This window comes from Paroedura picta, chromosome 1 (assembly GCF_049243985.1).
Source record: "Paroedura picta isolate Pp20150507F chromosome 1, Ppicta_v3.0, whole genome shotgun sequence".
NCBI lineage: Eukaryota > Metazoa > Chordata > Lepidosauria > Squamata > Gekkonidae > Paroedura > Paroedura picta.
The window spans coordinates 140364466-140383292 of NC_135369.1; the positions used below are offsets into that span (position 1 = coordinate 140364466).

Consider the following 18827-nt stretch of genomic DNA (forward strand, 5'->3'; position numbering starts at 1 on the left):
CCTGAAGAGCCACTAAAAGTCTGAGTGAACTACTGACCTTGGTAGACAAAAAATCTGACTAAGTATAAAGCAGCTTCATGTGTGGATATGCACCAAGTTTGACCAAGGGACTATGGCAAAGATTCTCTCAAACTCTTTTTCTCTGGAGAATGTTGAAGTCTGTCGGTTAAGTTATATCTGAAACTGAAAAACACAACATTAATAGTTCTATTGGAATAAATATGACTGAAACGGAAGTAATGCAGTTCCTAACATTGACTATCTTCAATAACAGCTAACCTCTCCCATAATCATGTTAATCAGAATACGTGGATTTAAGTGTCTTTGGGCTTCTGACTTAATGCTAGGCTCAATCCTGCATTCATTCAGAGAGGCACACAGCTTGCATGTTCATTGGGTTTCCCCACTGATTTCAAAGGATGCATTACAGTACCATGTGCAAATGTGATCCTTCCACAGAAATGAATAGGGCAGCTCTCATCAATGTAACTTTCTCTTCCCGTGAGAGTTTCTGCAAGAATCTATTTAAAAATCGCTGTTAATGTGTGATATCAGCAATAGAAACCAAAAAAATCAACACAGCTACCATCAGTAAACCAATTGAGAAATCCATCCAAGATGACAGTAAACTGTAATCAACAGTCCGTGTTTCTCTTGCAATATATTTGAAGGCAGGTACATTGTAGACTATCTGTGGTCTACAGTGTTGCAAAGGGTTGGAGTCACAGCTGACAGTTACCATGTTTTAGCTGCTCAGGTCATTGCCTGGGAAACAGGTGGGATGGGAGCAACTGCATTGAGAACCTCAGATAGTAGATAAGTTTATGTAGACAGAACTGGACCTTCAAGTATATGGGCCTTAGGTCATGGAGGGTTTTAAAGATAAGAACTAGGACCTTGAATGGAACTCAGAAATACATCAGTACAGCTGTTCCAATTAGCACCATACATGTTGTTTCTTGCACTTATCAACAGAGATATTTTGCCCTCACCAAAGCTTCCAGGATAACTTCAAGAGCTAAATAACTCAGAGTACAGCACACTAATCAAAATTTGAGGTTACAGAAGCATGGATCCACACAGCAAGGTCAACAGAAGTCAGAAGGGGGGACATTTATGGACCAGAAAAATATGACAGAAGATGCTCTTAATAGCAGCACCAGTCTACTTCTCTAAAAACAAAGTTTGGTCCAAAATCACTGCCAGTCTGATAAGGACACTGGCTTATCAATAGATGTTGAAAAGCATAGCCTTGGGGAGTACCATGCATTAGCTCTTGAGATGATGACTCAATTGCTCCAATGAATGCTGTTTGCAATCCATCTCAGAGAAAAGACTGAAGCCACTAGAGAATGGTTCCAACAACTACAAGTTCCTGTTTCAATCAGCTTATTGATGACATGATCTACTGTGGGTAAAGCTGCAGACTGAAACAAATGGGAATAACATTCCAATCTCAAACACTTATGTTTGGCAATTGTAGCCACGAATCCCAGTGTAAGATCACAGATCTGACACTGCAGTGGCTGTAGCTGTTGACGGACTTTATCTTTTCAGTGTTTGTGAAAACAAGTGTTGGAATTGCATGGTAACCTGCTAAATCCACTCATTTTAATGTCATTTGCAGTCTGTATGCCTAATTTTCCTTATGGTTTTGTTGGGCTTTCCTATTTCAAAAACTATTTAAGTTATATTTTACATGCTAGGAATCTTATATTAGGAAGAAGAAGGGCATGATTTCCTTGTTTGGATAATGTTCTTAAAACAGATCATAAAAATCCCTTTTGAACATCATATAAATAATGTAAAAGCTTTAAATGTTTAAAGATCTCCATAGATGAGTATTCAGTGCTTACAGTATAGATCTGAAAGCAATGAAACAAGAGACCTATCTTCAGTCTTGTTTAATGATTATGATTGTGAATAAAATATGAATCTGAGAAAGTTGTATCCTCACATGCTACTGAAATAAACAGTAGAATAAACTATTCCCTTGGTTTAAGAAGGAAGTTTTATACCCCAGTTTTTACTAGCTGAAGGAATCTCCCAACGGCCCAAGGTCAACAGCTGATTGCATGTGGAGAAGGGTGGAATGAAATCCAGCTCACCGGATTAGAAGCTGCCACTCTTAACCACTGCACCAAAATTTCCAGATGGTATTGATTATCCATGGAGCAGACATTTTGCAATGACATTGAATGTCCACGGTGTTTTCCCTGCCCTTTTTCTTGACTCAGCTTGCAAAAGCCTTCTGGCAGAATGGAAGGAAGTAGTTCTAGTGGAAGCCGAGTCAAGGGAAATGGTTGGCCGGAACAGAAATAATATAAACTGTCCTGTCCACATGGCATGCCAATACACTTTCCCAAAATATCAGACCAGGGTTGGGAAAGCTTGTAATAAATCAGAGAAATATGTAGACATTGAATAATTAGGGGATAGCATGCTTAGAAAACCCCTGCTCTTGTTTGAAGGCCAAACTGGACTAAAACCTCCATGCAGAATTTATGTATATAAGCTACCTGGGAACTTCATTTCTACCAAGCCTTCATAGACATTACAAGGCAATTCACAATTTTTGACAGTTTGTTCATGAATAACATTCTTTAATATCACAGTGGTGTGTGTTCCAGCTGATCAGTTCAGCAATGCAATTCTTTTGGTCATTCTAGATGTCTGATCAGTTTCTCAAAGAATGCCCTGATTGTGGAACAGCCACTAGACCAGCTGTTGTTCAAACACTGACCTTGGAAAAAAACAATGACAGAAGGACATTGGGTGATCTCCTGTCTAATGCCACAAGAAATCGAAAGATAAAGACGAAGGAACGTTTTATAGAGATGTGATACTAATATTTGATATGATATAACGTGTCCAACCTAAACATATTAAAACAACAACACCAAATCATCCGGCTCCAAATGTTTCTGGAAGGAAGTTATGACATTCAAGGTGTTGCAACTCAGTTCAGCTTTAAACTTTGCAATGTGAGTCTGTCTCCTTGCTTTTGTGCTTGTTTCTTTCCACTGGGGAAATGTTTCTTCACAGTCCTTACTACATGTAAATTCCATTTTTCTTTTGTAGCAGAAAGAACAACGTAACCAAACCTACAAACTTGAAATAAGGCTTTTATTACTGCACTCAGCTTGCCAGAAGCCTTGGATCCTCCAGAGGATAGTGGGAAGAAGGAAGATTGGTTAAGGTTGCTACATTCTCCCCACAAAGACACAGAATGGATACAGATAACTATTCTGCTGTAGATTATGGAAGAGGTATTTGCTAGACAGTGGGGTCATCGCAATGGGTTTTTAATTTTTAAATTCATAAAGTCTTCAAATTGCCCATCTTCTAAAGGAAACAATAGAAGTCACAATATTGTTAAAATACTCATGAAATATTACCTTAATACTGTTTATCAGATACCAGTACACCCCCTCCAGAGCACCGATCCAAAAGATGCTTGAGGCGAAACTGCATCTGATATGAGAGATCTGTAATTTTATAGCCATGACTAATTATTTTAGTTTATCTCTGTGTGTTTTAATGGGATTAGGACAAGATTTTACAATCCTGTATCCTTGCATCATTTTTTTAAAATTTACATTGCCCCCAGAGTAGAACATGTTTTATTTGCACTGTATCGAAGCAGCTTGAAGGAGACAATTTAAAACAGTGAAACAGTGTAGGACAGGTTTAAACTAACTTTCTTTGAATACTACTGCTCCCATCAAATTGCAACATTTCCTTGGCTAGGTCTGTCTGTCTGTCTGTCTGTCTGTCTGTCTGTCTGTCTGTCTGTCTGTCTGTCTGTCTGTCTGTCTGTCTGTCTGTCTGTCTATCTATCTATCTATCTATCTATCTATCTATCTATCTATCTATCTATCTATCTATCTATCTATCTATCTATCTTCAGTCTTCTATACCACCCCTCACGACAGGTCGTCTCAGGGTGGTTTACACATAAAACCAATAAAAATACAACATAAAAGCCCTTAAAACCCTTAATTATACAAAGCTAAGAAACAGCAAGTGAAAGATGATGGCATAATTACTACAGCCCAGTAACTGTTCCAGCCAGATCAGTGTGGATGTTCCTATAATCCTGTCCATCCAGGCAGGTCATACATATGGGGAGGGATCCACAGATGTCATTTCCAGAAACAGAATAGAGAAAAATTAGTTGGGGAAACCCATCAGAGATGTCATGTATAGGAAAGAGCAAAGTAGGCATATGACTACATCCTTAAAAAAAACATAACAAGTTCTTCATACTCCAAACATTACTTTTCCAACAAATATGACACTTTTACTATCAGCATTACATGAACAAAACAAAACTTAGGAGCAGTTTCATTGAATTCAATTGTTCTATTCAGGATGTAATTTGATAGAATTCTATATATGTCGGAGGACATTTAACACATGTCAAGTGGAATGCCAAGCAGGTGGAAGTGAAATGGAGGGTTTAAGAGGCTGCTAGCCATTTAAACCTAACAGCTGACAGGTAGCCCTTTCTACTGTCTGCCTTGTTTCCTCCCACTTCTAAGTGGGAGGGTGTGAAATTGATAACTGAATTGGCTTGCAACTATTTTGCATTCCCATCTGCTGTCAGCATGAAATAACTGGCAACCAGTTTAGCAGTTCCTTTTTGCTTCCCCTTGCTTGGGGTGGGGGAGCAAAATGGACTAGTCCAAACCAGTCAACTGGGTGACCTTGGGCTCGCCACAGTACTGATAAAGCTGTTCTGACCGAGCAGTGATGTCAGGGCTCACCTACCTCCACCTCACCTACCTCACAGGGTGTCTGTTGTGGGGAGAGGAGATGGACAGTGACTGTAAGCCACTTTGAGACTCCTTTGGGTAGAGAAAAGCAGCATATAAGAACCAAATCTTCTTCTTCTATATGCTTAAAACTTGAAAGTGTAAATATAATAAGCAAATGTTTGCAAACATGCATATCATATACTTGTACTCACTAGGGATTCAGGATTGGCTACAGCTCACCACCAAATATGCATGTGAACCATGTGGTTTCCTGCCATGCACTGTGAATCATGAACTGCAGTAAAGTCGCCAGAAAGCAGGTAAAAACTGTGACTGATTCCGCAGTTATGACACTTTACAAAAGTGTTTTCACCACATCAGATTCTATAGGTAGACTCCAGATTTGCTCCTAGCATTCTGAATGTCTGATTTTCTTCCATCATTGGTCAGAACTTCAGTCGTGGCATGAGTTTTGAATTTTCATCAGAAAAGTGGGCAAACTCACCTCTTGGCATGCCTCCTCCCCCCTATTTTGATCTCAGCATGCCCAATAACATACTTGTGTTGCAATGCAATCAACATTTTTAAAAAATCTTGCCCCCATCCCTCAATTCTCATGGCACTCAAATTACCCAAGCAAGGGCATTCTTGCATAAATGGGCATTCAGTCACCACACACACATGAAGACAAATCATGTTGGCCACCATTACACAATTGTTTATCAGTACAAAAGTTATCTAGTATCCCATTGCACCTGAAATCATGGAAGTAAAGTGTGTTTAGAGGCCTGAAGGGGAGAAGGGAGAATCAGGGAGAGGAATGTGGAGTCCTAGTTTTTGACTTATCTCATGTGTGAGCGGGATGGATGAGAATCTTCCCTTGAAAAGTCTGATGGGACTTTGGTTCAACAAGTGCATAAGCCATGGAAGGGAGCCACAGAGTTACCTGCGTGAAACAGACCTCGAGAAGTATTTAGTTTTCAGTCCAGCTTTTAAAAATGTGATATGGATAATGGATTTTTGTTCTACAAATACATATGGAGATGCACTGGAAAACTGGAAAGCTTTTATAAAGTAAGCACATTTATATGCTTGCCCTTTTAATGGTTGACTTCTTGCAGCAATAAGTTTGGCCTGCTTTGAGCCTAGGAAAACAATTGCCATCTGCTTCTGGATTAGACATGTTTTTAAGATGGGCTTGTTGCATCAGGTGCCTTCCCCCAAGCAGCCAGTTTCAGGGCACCCTGAAAGGACAGCAAACTGTCAAAGGGAGGAGAAGGCCACCTGCATTTATACTTTGGAGTTATAGAGTATTTTGGATTGTTTCATTGGCTTTCGTTCTAGTTTAACATATCAATACTTTGGCACTTCCTGCATGCTGGAAGAAACTTTTATAGACATATTGGTATTGTAGCCATTTAGAGTTTATCCTAAATTATGACAGTGTTTCTTACCACAAATTGGCAATAATGGAATGCTCTGGAGTTTCTTGCCAGCTAGTGTGCAGGAGGATGAAATAAATTTGGAATAAGTGCTATTCCTTAAGGATGTTCAAATTCAAACTCATATTCAAAAAGTGTGTTCAATGTTTAGAAAATGACATGAATATCCTCTGCATTTAATTTGCATCACCACTATCTTTAATATTACTTTAAAAACACACAGCAAAATTAATAATTCTCCAGCAGTCATTGAAATATGGGGTGAAGCAAAATTAGCCCTTGGAGTCAAAGTTGCCTTTTTAATTAACAAGAAACAAATAGAGCCAGTTTGGTGTAGTGGTTAGGAGTGCGGACTTGTAATCTGGCATGCCAGGTTCGATTCTGCGCTCCCCCACATGCAACCAGCTGGGTGACCTTGGGCTCGCCACGGCACTGATAAAACTGTTCTGACCGGGCAGTGATATCAGTGCTCTCTCAGCCTCACCCACCCCACAGGGTGTCTGTTGTGGGGGGAGGAATGGGAAGGCGACTGTAAGCCGCTTTGAGCCTCCTTCGGGTAGGGAAAAGCGGCATATAAGAACCAACTCTTCTTCTTCTTCTTCAAATATGAAATACCATGACATTTAATCTAAATTTGTGGGTTTATTTGGATATTAATGGAAGAATAAAAGAAAACCCCTGCTGGATCAGACCAATGGTCCATCTGGTCCAGCATCCTATCTCACAAAGTGGCCAACCAGTTTCTCTGAAGGGCCAAACACAGGGGACAGAGCTTGCTAGGCATGTGCACACACAAAAAACGAATACTGTTTCAGATTCATCCTGAAACTATTCAGACTATTCAGAGTTAGTGTGACCCTTTATTTTTTTCAGATTTGGTTGAATAGATTTAGCTAAATCTGAAAAGTTTATTTTTTTTGGGGGGGGAGGGGGCTTCCACCTTTCGTGGGCAGCAGAGAGCATCTGCCTGAGGAGGGGGGGGGGAAGAGAGTGCCTGCCAAACAGCTGATAATGACAGGCACACCACTCCCTTTAAATCAGCTGTTTAAAAAGCTAGTCTATCATTGACTCAAATGGATGAGTGCATTGGGGAATGGGATCAGCATCAACTAATCTCTTAGCTACTGGAACCACATAAAAGGGGGGGGGTTAGGATTGGCCTCAATGCCTTTTTTTGTTAATTCCTAAGTTATTTGAGTTATTTATTAAAACATTGACATCTTGCCTTACTCCTGGCTCAAGGCACCTTACAAGATTATATCATGTGAAAAACAGAATCATAGAGTTGGAAGGGGCCATACAGGCCATCTAGTCCAACCCCCTGCTCAACGCAGGATCAGCCCAAAGCATCCTAAAGCATCCAAGAAAAGTGTGTATCCAACCTATGCTTGAAGACTGCCAGTAAGGGGGAGCTCACCACCTCCTTAGGCAGCCTATTCCACTGCTGAACTACTCTGACTGTGAAAATTTTTTTCCTGAGATCTAGCCTATATCGTTGTACTTGTAGTTTAAACCCATTACTGTGCGTCCTCTCCTCTGTAGCCAATGGAAACAGCATCCTGCCCTCCTCCAAGTGGAGGAGTTTAGAGCTACTTGTAACCATATGATTTTATATGATTTTGTATCTTATTGACTGTAATAATGTTGCTACCTACCTTAAGCATTTAGATTTGATTGAAACGGGGTCTGAATTAAGAAAACGTTAAAAAAGCCAAACTTTTTCAAGGATAAAGGGTGTGGGGGTAGAAGTCCAAAAACAACAGCAACAAAAATTCCAAGTGATAAGTAATAGGGACTGTGTAAAATAAACCTACTATTAACCTGGCTTCCTCCCTTTTTGTTTTGTTTACTTTTTCAGAACATTTTTCAGGATCAGGATCACATATTTTTGTTATTGTGGTTTTGCCCTTTTGCCATATACTTATTTGCATGGCATGTGACTGGCAGAATAATCATCACTGTACAGGGTTAACAGTTTAATGTGGTCCCCAGTTAATCATATCAGTCATAAAAATGGAGAGATAACGGAACTAATTTCTGATACTTAGTGCATTTTGCCAGTGGATTTGCATCCTGACGGCCTCTCGACTAAATACTTGAACCTTGTTGAGATATTAACATTTGTGGACACTTCTCAAGCTTATCCTCATAATGAGATTTGTTTTGGAATCCATTTAATTTATTCATCCTGCTGTTTATTTTCACCACCCTTCTGTCCTCATTACTTCTGCTTTAACAGTTTATTCTGAAAGACTGGGATTTTAAATATGCATAATGTTAAGAAAAGTAGCTTAGCTGCGCTGTTAGAACATGATGTGACTGTTAGGTTAAGTAGCTCATTTAGCAAATTAAGTTAAAACAAATTAGGTTATCATCATATTACAGCTGAAGCTCCATGGGGCTTTGTTCAGAGGTCAGGCTCAAGATTCGGTGAAACGCAGGGTGGAGAGCTGGTCTGCACATGACTTTCACAGAAGGGATTGACATCATGGGGTGTTTCATCCACCCCCAAGGAGCTCTTGATGCAGAACTGCCCACAGAGATCATGACCATGGGAGCATATGGCAACCAGTGAGACTGAGGCTGGTATTTTCTTCTTGTTAGTGTGACCTTCTGAATGTTGAACAATAAATATGGTGGACTGAACATGCCAGTTATCCAGGGATACTGCCAACTTCATGACCTCTGGTAGAATATGATCCAAGAATGACTGGCTCCTCTTATGAGCCCTTTCCTCTTGACTGAAAGCAACAGTGGGTTGGAAAAGCTTTGGACACAATATGATTTTGGATTCTGTCTATTAACATGAAAGCCTATAACTCTGTTGCTCTTAAAGGTGCCAATGGATTACAGCTCTGTTCATGACAGTGTGAGAAGACACAGGGAAGCAGCTTGTGTGTTGCTTCGGGAATATATCAGGGCCCCAGAAATTCTACTGAAAATGTGTAACAACTGGCTGATCAGAATTAAGCAGTTGGTTAGATTAGTTTTTAATGTGCATGTTTTTGTTTTGTTAATGGACTCTTATGTTTACTGTCCTTGCAACTTGTTCTACTGTTAGCTGCCTTGGGTCCAAAGTAAGAGGGGATGTAAATATTCAAAATAAAAATTTAAAATTATTAGTCATGTTTAATATTGTTGCTTTCTATCTTGTATGCCATGCCAGCCAAAACCACTAATTAATGAAACGATCTTTTTCTCCAGCAATAACAATAAACACCAAATGACCTGATATAGCATAATGACTAAAATAATGATGTACAAATTATGACGTCCCCAGTTTGAATCTCACTTGTGCCACTCGTTGGTCTTAGGCAAGCAGTTTTCTCTCCGTGGTAGCTTGCTCCTGAAATTTGGGGGTAGTTTAGGATTGCTAGCCCCCCCCTCCAGCCACTGGTTGGGGACAGGGAGGAAAGGTTGCCAGTTCCAAGCTGGAAAATTCCTGGAGATTTGGAGGCAGAGCCTGAATAGAATAGAAACTTCAGTGGGGTACAATTCCAAAAAGTTCACCTTCCAAAATACCCATTTTCTACAGGGGAACTGATCTCTGGAGATGAGCTGTAATTCCAAGGGATCCCCAGGAAAATTATATTCACCTAACATACAGCATTGTTAGAAAGAACAGCAGAATGATGTAATTGAAGCATGCTGAACATTCAGATGTGCTAAATGAATGTGATACATTATAATATAAATCTGACCAAAGAATACTCTTCAGAATTGGGGAGGGGTGTGTGTGTGGTTTTTGCTTTTGGCTATATTAGGATTTCTTCATTTTGTTTTAGACTTGGCATGGATGATATTAAATATCATAGAACTTGAACAATTTGTAGTTTTTCCTAGTACATTGCCATGTCTTTGCAAAGGGCTCATAGTTTTTGGTTACAATGCAGCAGCTGCTTTAAAGTGCAGATTTAATTCTCTGTGGGTTTCACTTAAATTGTAGCACAAAAAAGCCATGTGTTTTAAGCAGAGATCTTTCCCCTAAAATGACAAGGACACATTGTTCATTAGCTCCAGACAAGTTATATTTCCCCCCACTTTTTGTTCCAGTAACTTCTGTTTCCTCCCCTCTTTTTTTGCATCTGTAACTAAGAGTTTGAACAATCTCGACAAGATAGAAAGGGAGCTCAGAAAAAAATGGGAGAGAATGATTGCTTTTAAATCTCAAGTTTATTCAGGAGAATACAACCCAGTTGTGGTGTACCTGGCCAAGGGCTTTACAGAGGGGTTTCGTATCCCCTTCATGGGGAACGAGTTCCAACTACATGTGGGAACTTATAGTCCACATGCTCTTCAAGTAAAAAAAAAATCCCCCTTCCCATGGGCGTGATTTGTGGCCAAAATTACGGCCAGTGTCGAACAGGGGGCTGTATTGTGCTTGGAAACTTTAAAGACACTAGCAGTAGGGAGCTTTGTTTCACTGTTAATCACTTCTGTGGAGGGACTTTAGCCGGAAAAGCCTTGCTCGTTCGTTGCTTTCGCCGGTCTAAGGAAAAAAAAATGGTGATCGTGTCTCTGGAAGTTCAGGGGCGAGAGCGAGGGAGGGACATTCTTTCTACCGCTACACTGAGAATGCACATTTCTTTTTCGGATGTGTTGCAGGTTGTCCTCAAGAGTCTAGCGGTTTTTAAAGGGGGAATCCACTTTTCTGGATTTCCCTAAAAGCGCTACAACTAAGCGATTTTTGCGGGAGTGTTGCAGCAGTGTTGCAGATTGTGTACGATGTCATGCGGAAAGTTGAATTAATAGCGTTTACCAAAGGTAAGACTTCTGCTACATTTAAGTTGTGCGGAGTGGCCCCCCAAAAAAGTAGCGGGACAATTTCACTTGATCCATAATCTGTCGTACTCATGTGGTGGTTCAGTCAATGATATCATCCCACAAAACCTATGCACTGTCCTCTATGCATCCTTTGACAATGCTGTCCACATGGTGAAGGTCTGCAGGTGTGGAGTCCTCCTACCTAAGACTGATATCCAGTCAGCATTCAGACTGCTGCCCATCCACCCTGAGGATTTCAACCTGCTGGGGATCGAGTTCAATGGCCAATAGTATGTTGATAAATCTATGCCCATGGGCTGCTCGGTGGTATGTGTGGCATTTGAATCTTGCAGCAGGTTCCTGGAAAGGGTGGTTAGGTGAAGGGCCCATTTTCAGGAAGTCACCCTGAAGGGCTGGGGGGGGGGCTTTCAAAGCCCATTCTTAGGAACAGGCTTTGCAGTTAGTAAATAAATAAGATGCCACTATTCACATGGAGAAACTCCACAGCATTCTCTTCTGTTGGGTCTATCACTTTAGGAGAGGAGATCAGGAAGGCTCCAGGTCTCTCAGCCACCAAGGCAGCCAATAGTTTGAAATATGTGTGATAAAATCAGATTTTAAAACCATTAGATCACCTGGCTGTCACCAAAACAATTCAAACAACGTAAAGGAAAACAAAAACCCAATCCGGAAAACAGGTGAGAACCACAAAGGTTAGGAATAAAACCACATATAGAAAAATATATGTTTTTTTTAAAGCCATTTGCATGAATATCTTATCCATTGGGCACGTATAAAGCAATTCATTGTGTACACCACTAATGCAAACAAGTTCAGGCCAAATGCATTTCAATCATACTGATCTTTCTCAGAGGTCAATATACAGATACCCAATATACAGATACCCACAATTTTTTTTTCAGATTCAGCAGGAGGGCAAACACTTCTTTAATCTGTTATGGCTGGTTATGGTCCTGCAAAATCATTTTCACAGAGAAACACACAGCAGGATTTTCCAATACCCAGGAGAGGAATAAGAAATATTTCCTGGCTGAGAATTCTACCTGGTATATAACAACCAATACAAATATCAAAAACACTAGTATCAAAGCCCATTTTAAAAATGGGCTTTGAAAGGGGTCCAACGGGTAAGGGAAAGTGGAACGGGTAAGAGAAAGCCCCCCTGCCCCCCCCTCTGCCAGGTTCCCATTGGGCTGCGAAGCCCTCTTGCCACCTCTGTGGTCCAACGGGGAAGGGAAAAGCCCCCTCCCCACCAACTCCACCACCATGCCAGCATCCCATTGGGCCATGAGAGAGCTGGCTCTCGTTGGCCCAGGCCAACAGGAATGGAGTCCCCCACCCCCAGGGCATTGACATGTGTCCAGGGGTAAACTGCTGGCAATGCCGGCAGAGAGCCCCTGGCCGGCTGGGTGGGTGGGAGTGGGCAAAGCCTGTGCAAGGAATGAAGTGCGTCCCGATTGGACCCTGCCTCAGACAGGCCATGCCTGTCTCCACCCACATAGCCCTTAGCAAGTTATTATAACAGCGAGCCTGCTGTTACAGATGTTAGGTCTGAACTTGTTGGCATTAGTGGTGTACACAATGAGATGCTTTATGTGTTTCTAGTAGATGATATTCTTTTATGGTTTTTAAACATTTTGAGCTCTAATAATAAATTATTTACATTTTTCTATATACAGTATTATCCCTAATCTTTGTGGTTATTGCCAAAACAACTAAAACAGAGTTAACGTGTGTGTAAAGTGCTATCAAGTCACAAATGGCAACCCTACAGGGTTTTCAAGGCCCCCACCTGGTGGAATGAGCTCCTGGAGGAGATCAGGGCCCTGACGGAGCTAAAACAGTTCTGCAAGGCCTGCAAAATGGAGCTCTTCCACCAGGGTCCCAAGAAAACCACCCATGCATTCTGCTCTGGAGCTGTTTGCATTGTTATACTCTGTTACTTCTGTTATTGTTTAATGTTAATGTTATTGTGAAAAGCTGAGATCCATGTAGTGTTTTCTGAGTTTTTATGTAAACTGCCCTGAGCCTCAGGGGGGGATGGTATATAAATACAATAAATAAATAATAAATGTATAAAGAGATGAACAGAGGTGGTTTACTACTGCCTGCCTCTGAGCAGTGACCCTGGATTTCCTTGGTGGTCATCAATCCAAGTACTAACCAGAGTTCATCCAGCTTAGCTTCTGAGAGCTAAGATCAGGCTAGCCAGGCCTATCCAAACTATGTATGAGACATAAAAGCAGCAATTAAAACAATGGTTAGGAATGACTGATAAATAAACATGATCCTGACTGGAAATGGACACCTTGATGTCTGCCTTTTCCATGGCTTTCCCAACCACCTATCTGGCTTGGCCTATGCATGGTACATTTCGTTCAGCCATATTATTCCCTGTTCAGGAAGCTCAATAGGGTTTTGTGACTCACTGTTATCTTGACACTATATATTCAGACAGGTATCTTGTCTTAAAAGGAAGGAAAAGTGAAAGAGAAACCTTTCAGCAATAGGAACATTCAAAGCGCAGCCATTAAAGCCGCTTTTTACAACGTTGCTGCTTTTCTCAATTGTACTATTTCTCCACTTTTGTGATGCGAAAACATAAAACAGGCTAAAAGAATGCCAAATTATACAGGAGTGACAGGGAACTGAGCAGCCACTGCAGTGTGTCTGAAAGGCTAATGGGGAACAGGAATCTCTCCTCTCTCGTGTCATTTCAATACAGTTGAGCTGGCCCACTATCAAGTGTATAGCACATTAGATGCAAATTTACACACTGGAAGCTCCTGCCTCCCATCCACCCCCAGAAGCCATCTGTCGAGCTCATGGAGAGAAAGACAGATCTGTAACTCTCTTCCCCCTCCACCATTCCAGATCAAACTGGTCTGAAGACAGCACAGTACTACCATGATAAAGCATTTGCAGGCCTGGTGGGTGATGGGCTGTGACCTCCTTAGGCTTGCCAGCTGCCTGCTGATGGCTGGCAAACTGTTGCACTGCTTTGCAACCTTCGGCACACCCTCAGTGGAACAGTGCGGGGAAATGTGTTGAGCAATTAATTGTCTAGGGCCGGAGGAATTCCTAGACTGTCACCTGAACATCTCCCTAGAAGAAGCACTGCCCAAAATGGTGATGTCATTTCTGGATCCTCATTTTGAGGTGATGTCACAGTACCATGTGCCACTTCCCATCCCCTGTCCCCCAAAACTCCCTGGATTGCCTGACAACCCTTAACTTCACAATCTGGTCACAGCTGGTATAGGAAAAAGAATGAAACAAGACAAGGTAAAGGTAAAGGTATCCCCTGTGCAAGCACTGAGTCATGTCTGACCCGTGGGGTGACGCCCTCTAGTGTTTTCATGGCAGACTCAATACGGGGTGGTTTGCCAGTGCCTTCCCCAGGCATTACCGTTTACCCCCCAGCAAGCTGGGTACTCATTTTACCGACCTCGGAAGGATGGAAGGCTGAGTCAACCTTGAGCCAGCTGCTGGGATTGAACTCCCAGCCTCATGGGCAAAGCTTTCAGACAGCTGCCTTACCACTCTGCGCCACAAGAGGCTCTACTGAAACAAGATACCTGACTAGAATTGGCCATCTAGTCGCTAGCAGCATAGACACTTAATCCAATTAATGGATGCTTTAGGCTGATCTTGCATTGAGCATGGGGTTGGACTAGATGGCCTGATTCTATGCCTGTGACACTCCTTACATAGATACAAGGATCTCTTCTATAAGCAATTTGCTATCCTAAGCATATGGGGCTGGATCCTGCAATTTGTCAGTGGAAGGTGTGGACAGGTTCTTGTGTTCCCTTCCCCTCAGCAATCCTTTTCAATGTCAGTAAAGCTGATTCCTGAGGTAACAGGGACGCACAGACCAACAGCCACTAGTTGATGAACTTGCTCCTTCTGCCCCCCGCAGAGCTCTCCTTCACTGCTGCCACCCAACGATAACCCCAGGCACCAACTTCCCCAGAATCAGAAAGGACTGTTGGGAGGAGGGGTGTATGGGAGAAATCTGTGATCTGTGTTGCCTACAGACTGCCGGATTCAACCTCATAGCAAATTTCCTGCTGGAAACAGTAGAAGAGACCTAAAGTAGTATAGGTTTTTCTCACTTTTGTGCACAATAGGGATGGGGATGAATTGGGAAAATGGGGTTTGGTTTAGGGTTTGGAGCGGAACCAATAACTGAACCATAAACAAAACCTGGAGGCTCGTTCATAAACTACTTCATGGTTCATGGCCTGTAGCCCTGAAAACACAATTGTAAGGGCCTGCAGGTCAGCCACTTTGGGCTGTCTTGTGGAGCCCCTTGACAGTATAAAGGGATTGCCGAACAGAGCAAAGAACAGCTGTGTAGAGGGGAGCTATTCCCTGCTAAGAGCTGTTTTGAGCTGTCTTCTGTTGTCCCTTTAAATGACTGTCCAGGGGGGAGGTGTTCCTTGCCATGTAGCTGTTTTGGGTTGTCTTCTGTTGTTTCTTTAAAGTTTAAAGAGACTGAAAACACTGAAAAAACCACCGTGCTGGCAGAGGCACTCTCCACTGCACAGGTGTTTTAGGCCAGGGGTCTCCAACCTTTTTATTGCTGGGGACCGGTCAATGCTTGACAATTTTACTGAGGCCAGGAGGGGGGGTAGTCTTTTACCGAGGGGCGTCGCCGCTGCCTGAGCCTTGCTTTCCCGCTGGTGCCCCTGACTTCCCACCGCCTGCAGGGTGGCACTGCGCAGTGCCATGCCGAGGGGGAGCCCCAGCCATGGCAGCTGCTGGAGAGCACCAAAGGTGAGCCAGTGGCAGAGTAGCAGGGCAGCCCCCGAGGCAGCAGCCGGGGAGGAGGATGAGGAGAAGCCATACAGACTGATCTATGGACCAGTCCCAGTCCCTGGACTGGGGGTCAGGGACCACTGTTTTAGTCTGTCTTTTGCACAAGATAGGCCAAAACAGTCAAGTTCAGTCATTTTTCAGCTTTTGTGGGGAACAGAAAGCCAGGGGTTAAGGAGACTTGGAGTCCCTTTAAACCCTTGTTCACTGCTTTATCCATGAACCACCGTAAACCATGCATACTGCTCTAAAAGCTAGACATGTCACAAATTACTATTCATGAAACATGAACAGGGCAAAATCCAAGACAAATTTTGCTTTATGGTTTGGCTTATACTCATCCCTAGTGTGCAACATTCTCATTTATTGTTAAGGTCATTAGAGTGGAGAGAAACAACAGTGGGTTGAATTTACAAATAAGTAACAAATAAAGAATTGGGAACCAACTTCAGCCCCCTCAACAGAAAAGGGGCTGTCAGGCTAGTGTTACATGTGACTACAGCATGGCATGGAATCTGGCCTATTTTGCGGACTATAAAAACAGGCCAAATATATGACAATATAGTTTGCTTACCAGCTTTTAAGAGTTAAGTTTGGCTGGGAGGTTTGTACAACCATCCCTGGGCTCACTGATTTCAAGTGAATAGATTCTGTTGATTGCTTCTGATTGGATGATATCAATGTTAATGCACATGTTCATTTATCATTGAATAACACCTTCTAAAACCAATTCCACATCCTTTGTGACACCCATTGGCATTTATTCAAAACCTTCAGAAATCATTCCTTGCATCCGATAAATTATTCTATCAAGCAACCTCATGCATGAGTAAAATGTCCTCTTAAGATTTTAGATAGTTCATCTTTAGCAGCAAGCTACTGAAACATATGCTTTCATTTAGATCTTAACAATTTCAAGCTCCTGTTTCCCCCATTTATATTCAGTTTTAAAGGTAACAGGAATGTATTTTGATGGGAAATAAAATGTCATCCAAGGTCAGATAGCTATTATACACACATTTCCAAAGGCTTTACTCCTGGGATCATGGGGAATTTGAGGACTGTGTTAAAACAGCAGCAGCAGTAGCAAGAAGAGCACCCACTGAGATTAAATGTCTTCGTTCCTGAATGACTCTATGCAGGCAACTGAGCTTGAAACTGTAGTTGATAATATTGGCTCAAGTGGTTTTAAAAATGCAAAATGCTTAAAACATAAGGGAAATATAACTAATATAATAATAAATACTACAGAATATGTCCTGTTGAATACATTCCCCTTTTTACTAAATGTGTAACCTGATCTCATAAGTCAGTATTAATTGTGGGTCTGTGAAGGTTTTTCTCTCTCTGACCGTTTCCACACTGGGAACTTGGCTGCCCAGTCTCCTGTGTGAGAGCACAAATTCTTGCAGGAGCACGAAGTGGTGGGGCACCTGCCTTGGTTCAAACTGAGAGGGAGAAGTTGGGCCTGGCCCAGCTGGGTCTTCGATGGCCACCAAGGCAAGAAGAATCCATGATCCCTTGCCGTGGGCAATCAGAGGCTCTAAAGCGGGACAGTGCTGGGACGGAGCCTGGATGATGCTGGTGTCGTGCATAAGTGGCAATTAGCTCTGATATTATGCAGGCGCCAGCCTGTGTTTCCCTGCTCATGCATAATAGATCATAAAAATTCCCAGCTCCCTCAATCCTTTCTCATAGGGTCTACTCTCTCAACAACTTTATTGCCCTATGCTGAATTCCTTCCTATAATGTCTCCTGCTTCTTCCTCATATGAAGGAGTATGACTGTGCCTTCAGAATCTCACATTTTTAGAAATCCCATCCCTCTCAATCTTTTTCCCTTGAGGCATTTAACTCACAGGTAAAAAAAAAAAACTTTTACAGTTAATATTTTTCTTGTATTTTTTCCTTGACTCTTCTTTTTTATTTGAACTACCCGGCTGTATTGAACTCACTATGGTGAATTTTCCTCTGCCTCATTAGGAGACAGAGTAGCTGTGATGCCCAGAATTCTAAAAGAAGAAACTGATGTGAGGTCATAGAAGATAAATGGTAGATGGGAGTGGGGTGCCTAACCGTTCTCACACCAGCAGCTTTTCCTCTGGAATGACTCTCCCTGGCTACTTACTTTCCTTGGCTACTTTGCAAGTACTCAGTAGCTAGTTTCCTCCCAACTTGGCTCTGAAATAACACATAAGGGCATTAAGGTAAGCAACAGGTGAGCCTCAAGGGCATTCCCACCAGTCATGTGAGAGCCAGTTTGGTGTAGTGGTTAGGAGTGCGACTTCTAATCTGGCGAGCCAGGTTTGAATCTGCATTCCCCCACATGCAACCAGCTGAGTGACCTGGGTTCACCACAGCACTGAGAAAACTGCTCTGTCCGAGCAGTAATATCAGGACTCTCTCAGCCTCACCCATCTCACAGGGTGTCTGTTGTGGGGAGAGGAAAGGGAAGGCGACTGTAAGCTGCTTTGAGCCTCCTTTGGCTAGAGAAAAGCAGCATATAAGAACCAACTCCCCTTCTTCTTCTCTTCTTCATCCAGTGCTCCCAATCTATGCTTGCAGTAGAAAGCCGACCGAAGATTTTGTTTTTAAATTTATAATTGTATTTGTTACAATTTGTTCCAACCCAGCTGAATCATGACAGTTTACGTAAGATTTATAAGCCCCACATAAAAACAATACCCACAGAAACTCAGATGGCAGTAAATCATTATCTGCAGGATGCCCAGTCCATAAGTGAAAATTCAGCTGTACTGCATGGGCATGGAGCATTGGGAGTCTGCCTGGCAAGGGCAGGTGACGGCCAGGAGGGAAAAGAAAGAGGCGTTGACAAGGAAGGGCTTGTACCATAAGTGCCTGTGCAGAACACTGAAGGATTGGGGATGAATGTGCCAGTCAGGAGAATACAGAAAAGGTTAAGAAAAATGGGGGGGGGGGATCTCTGAACTTGCCTTTGCCAAAAGTGGAATCTTCTTCACCACTGAGTGACCTGGTCTGGCTGCTCTGCTTATCCCCTC

At 42.3% G+C, this 18827-nt stretch overlaps 1 protein-coding gene across 3 annotated transcripts in view; it reads left to right on the forward strand.

Annotated features, from left to right (window-relative positions):
* The window catches only part of LOC143843933 (uncharacterized), an 81926-nt gene that overhangs the window by 31642 nt on the left and 31457 nt on the right, over positions 1-18827 (forward strand). The window contains exon 4 of one of the 3 annotated variants that reach the window (XR_013233791.1): positions 976-1215. The exons of the other annotated variants lie outside the window; for them this stretch is intronic. The gene's annotated coding sequence lies outside the window, so the exon portion shown is untranslated. Of the gene's footprint in view, positions 1-975; positions 1216-18827 lie in introns of those variants that run through there. 3 annotated transcript variants of the gene reach the window in all.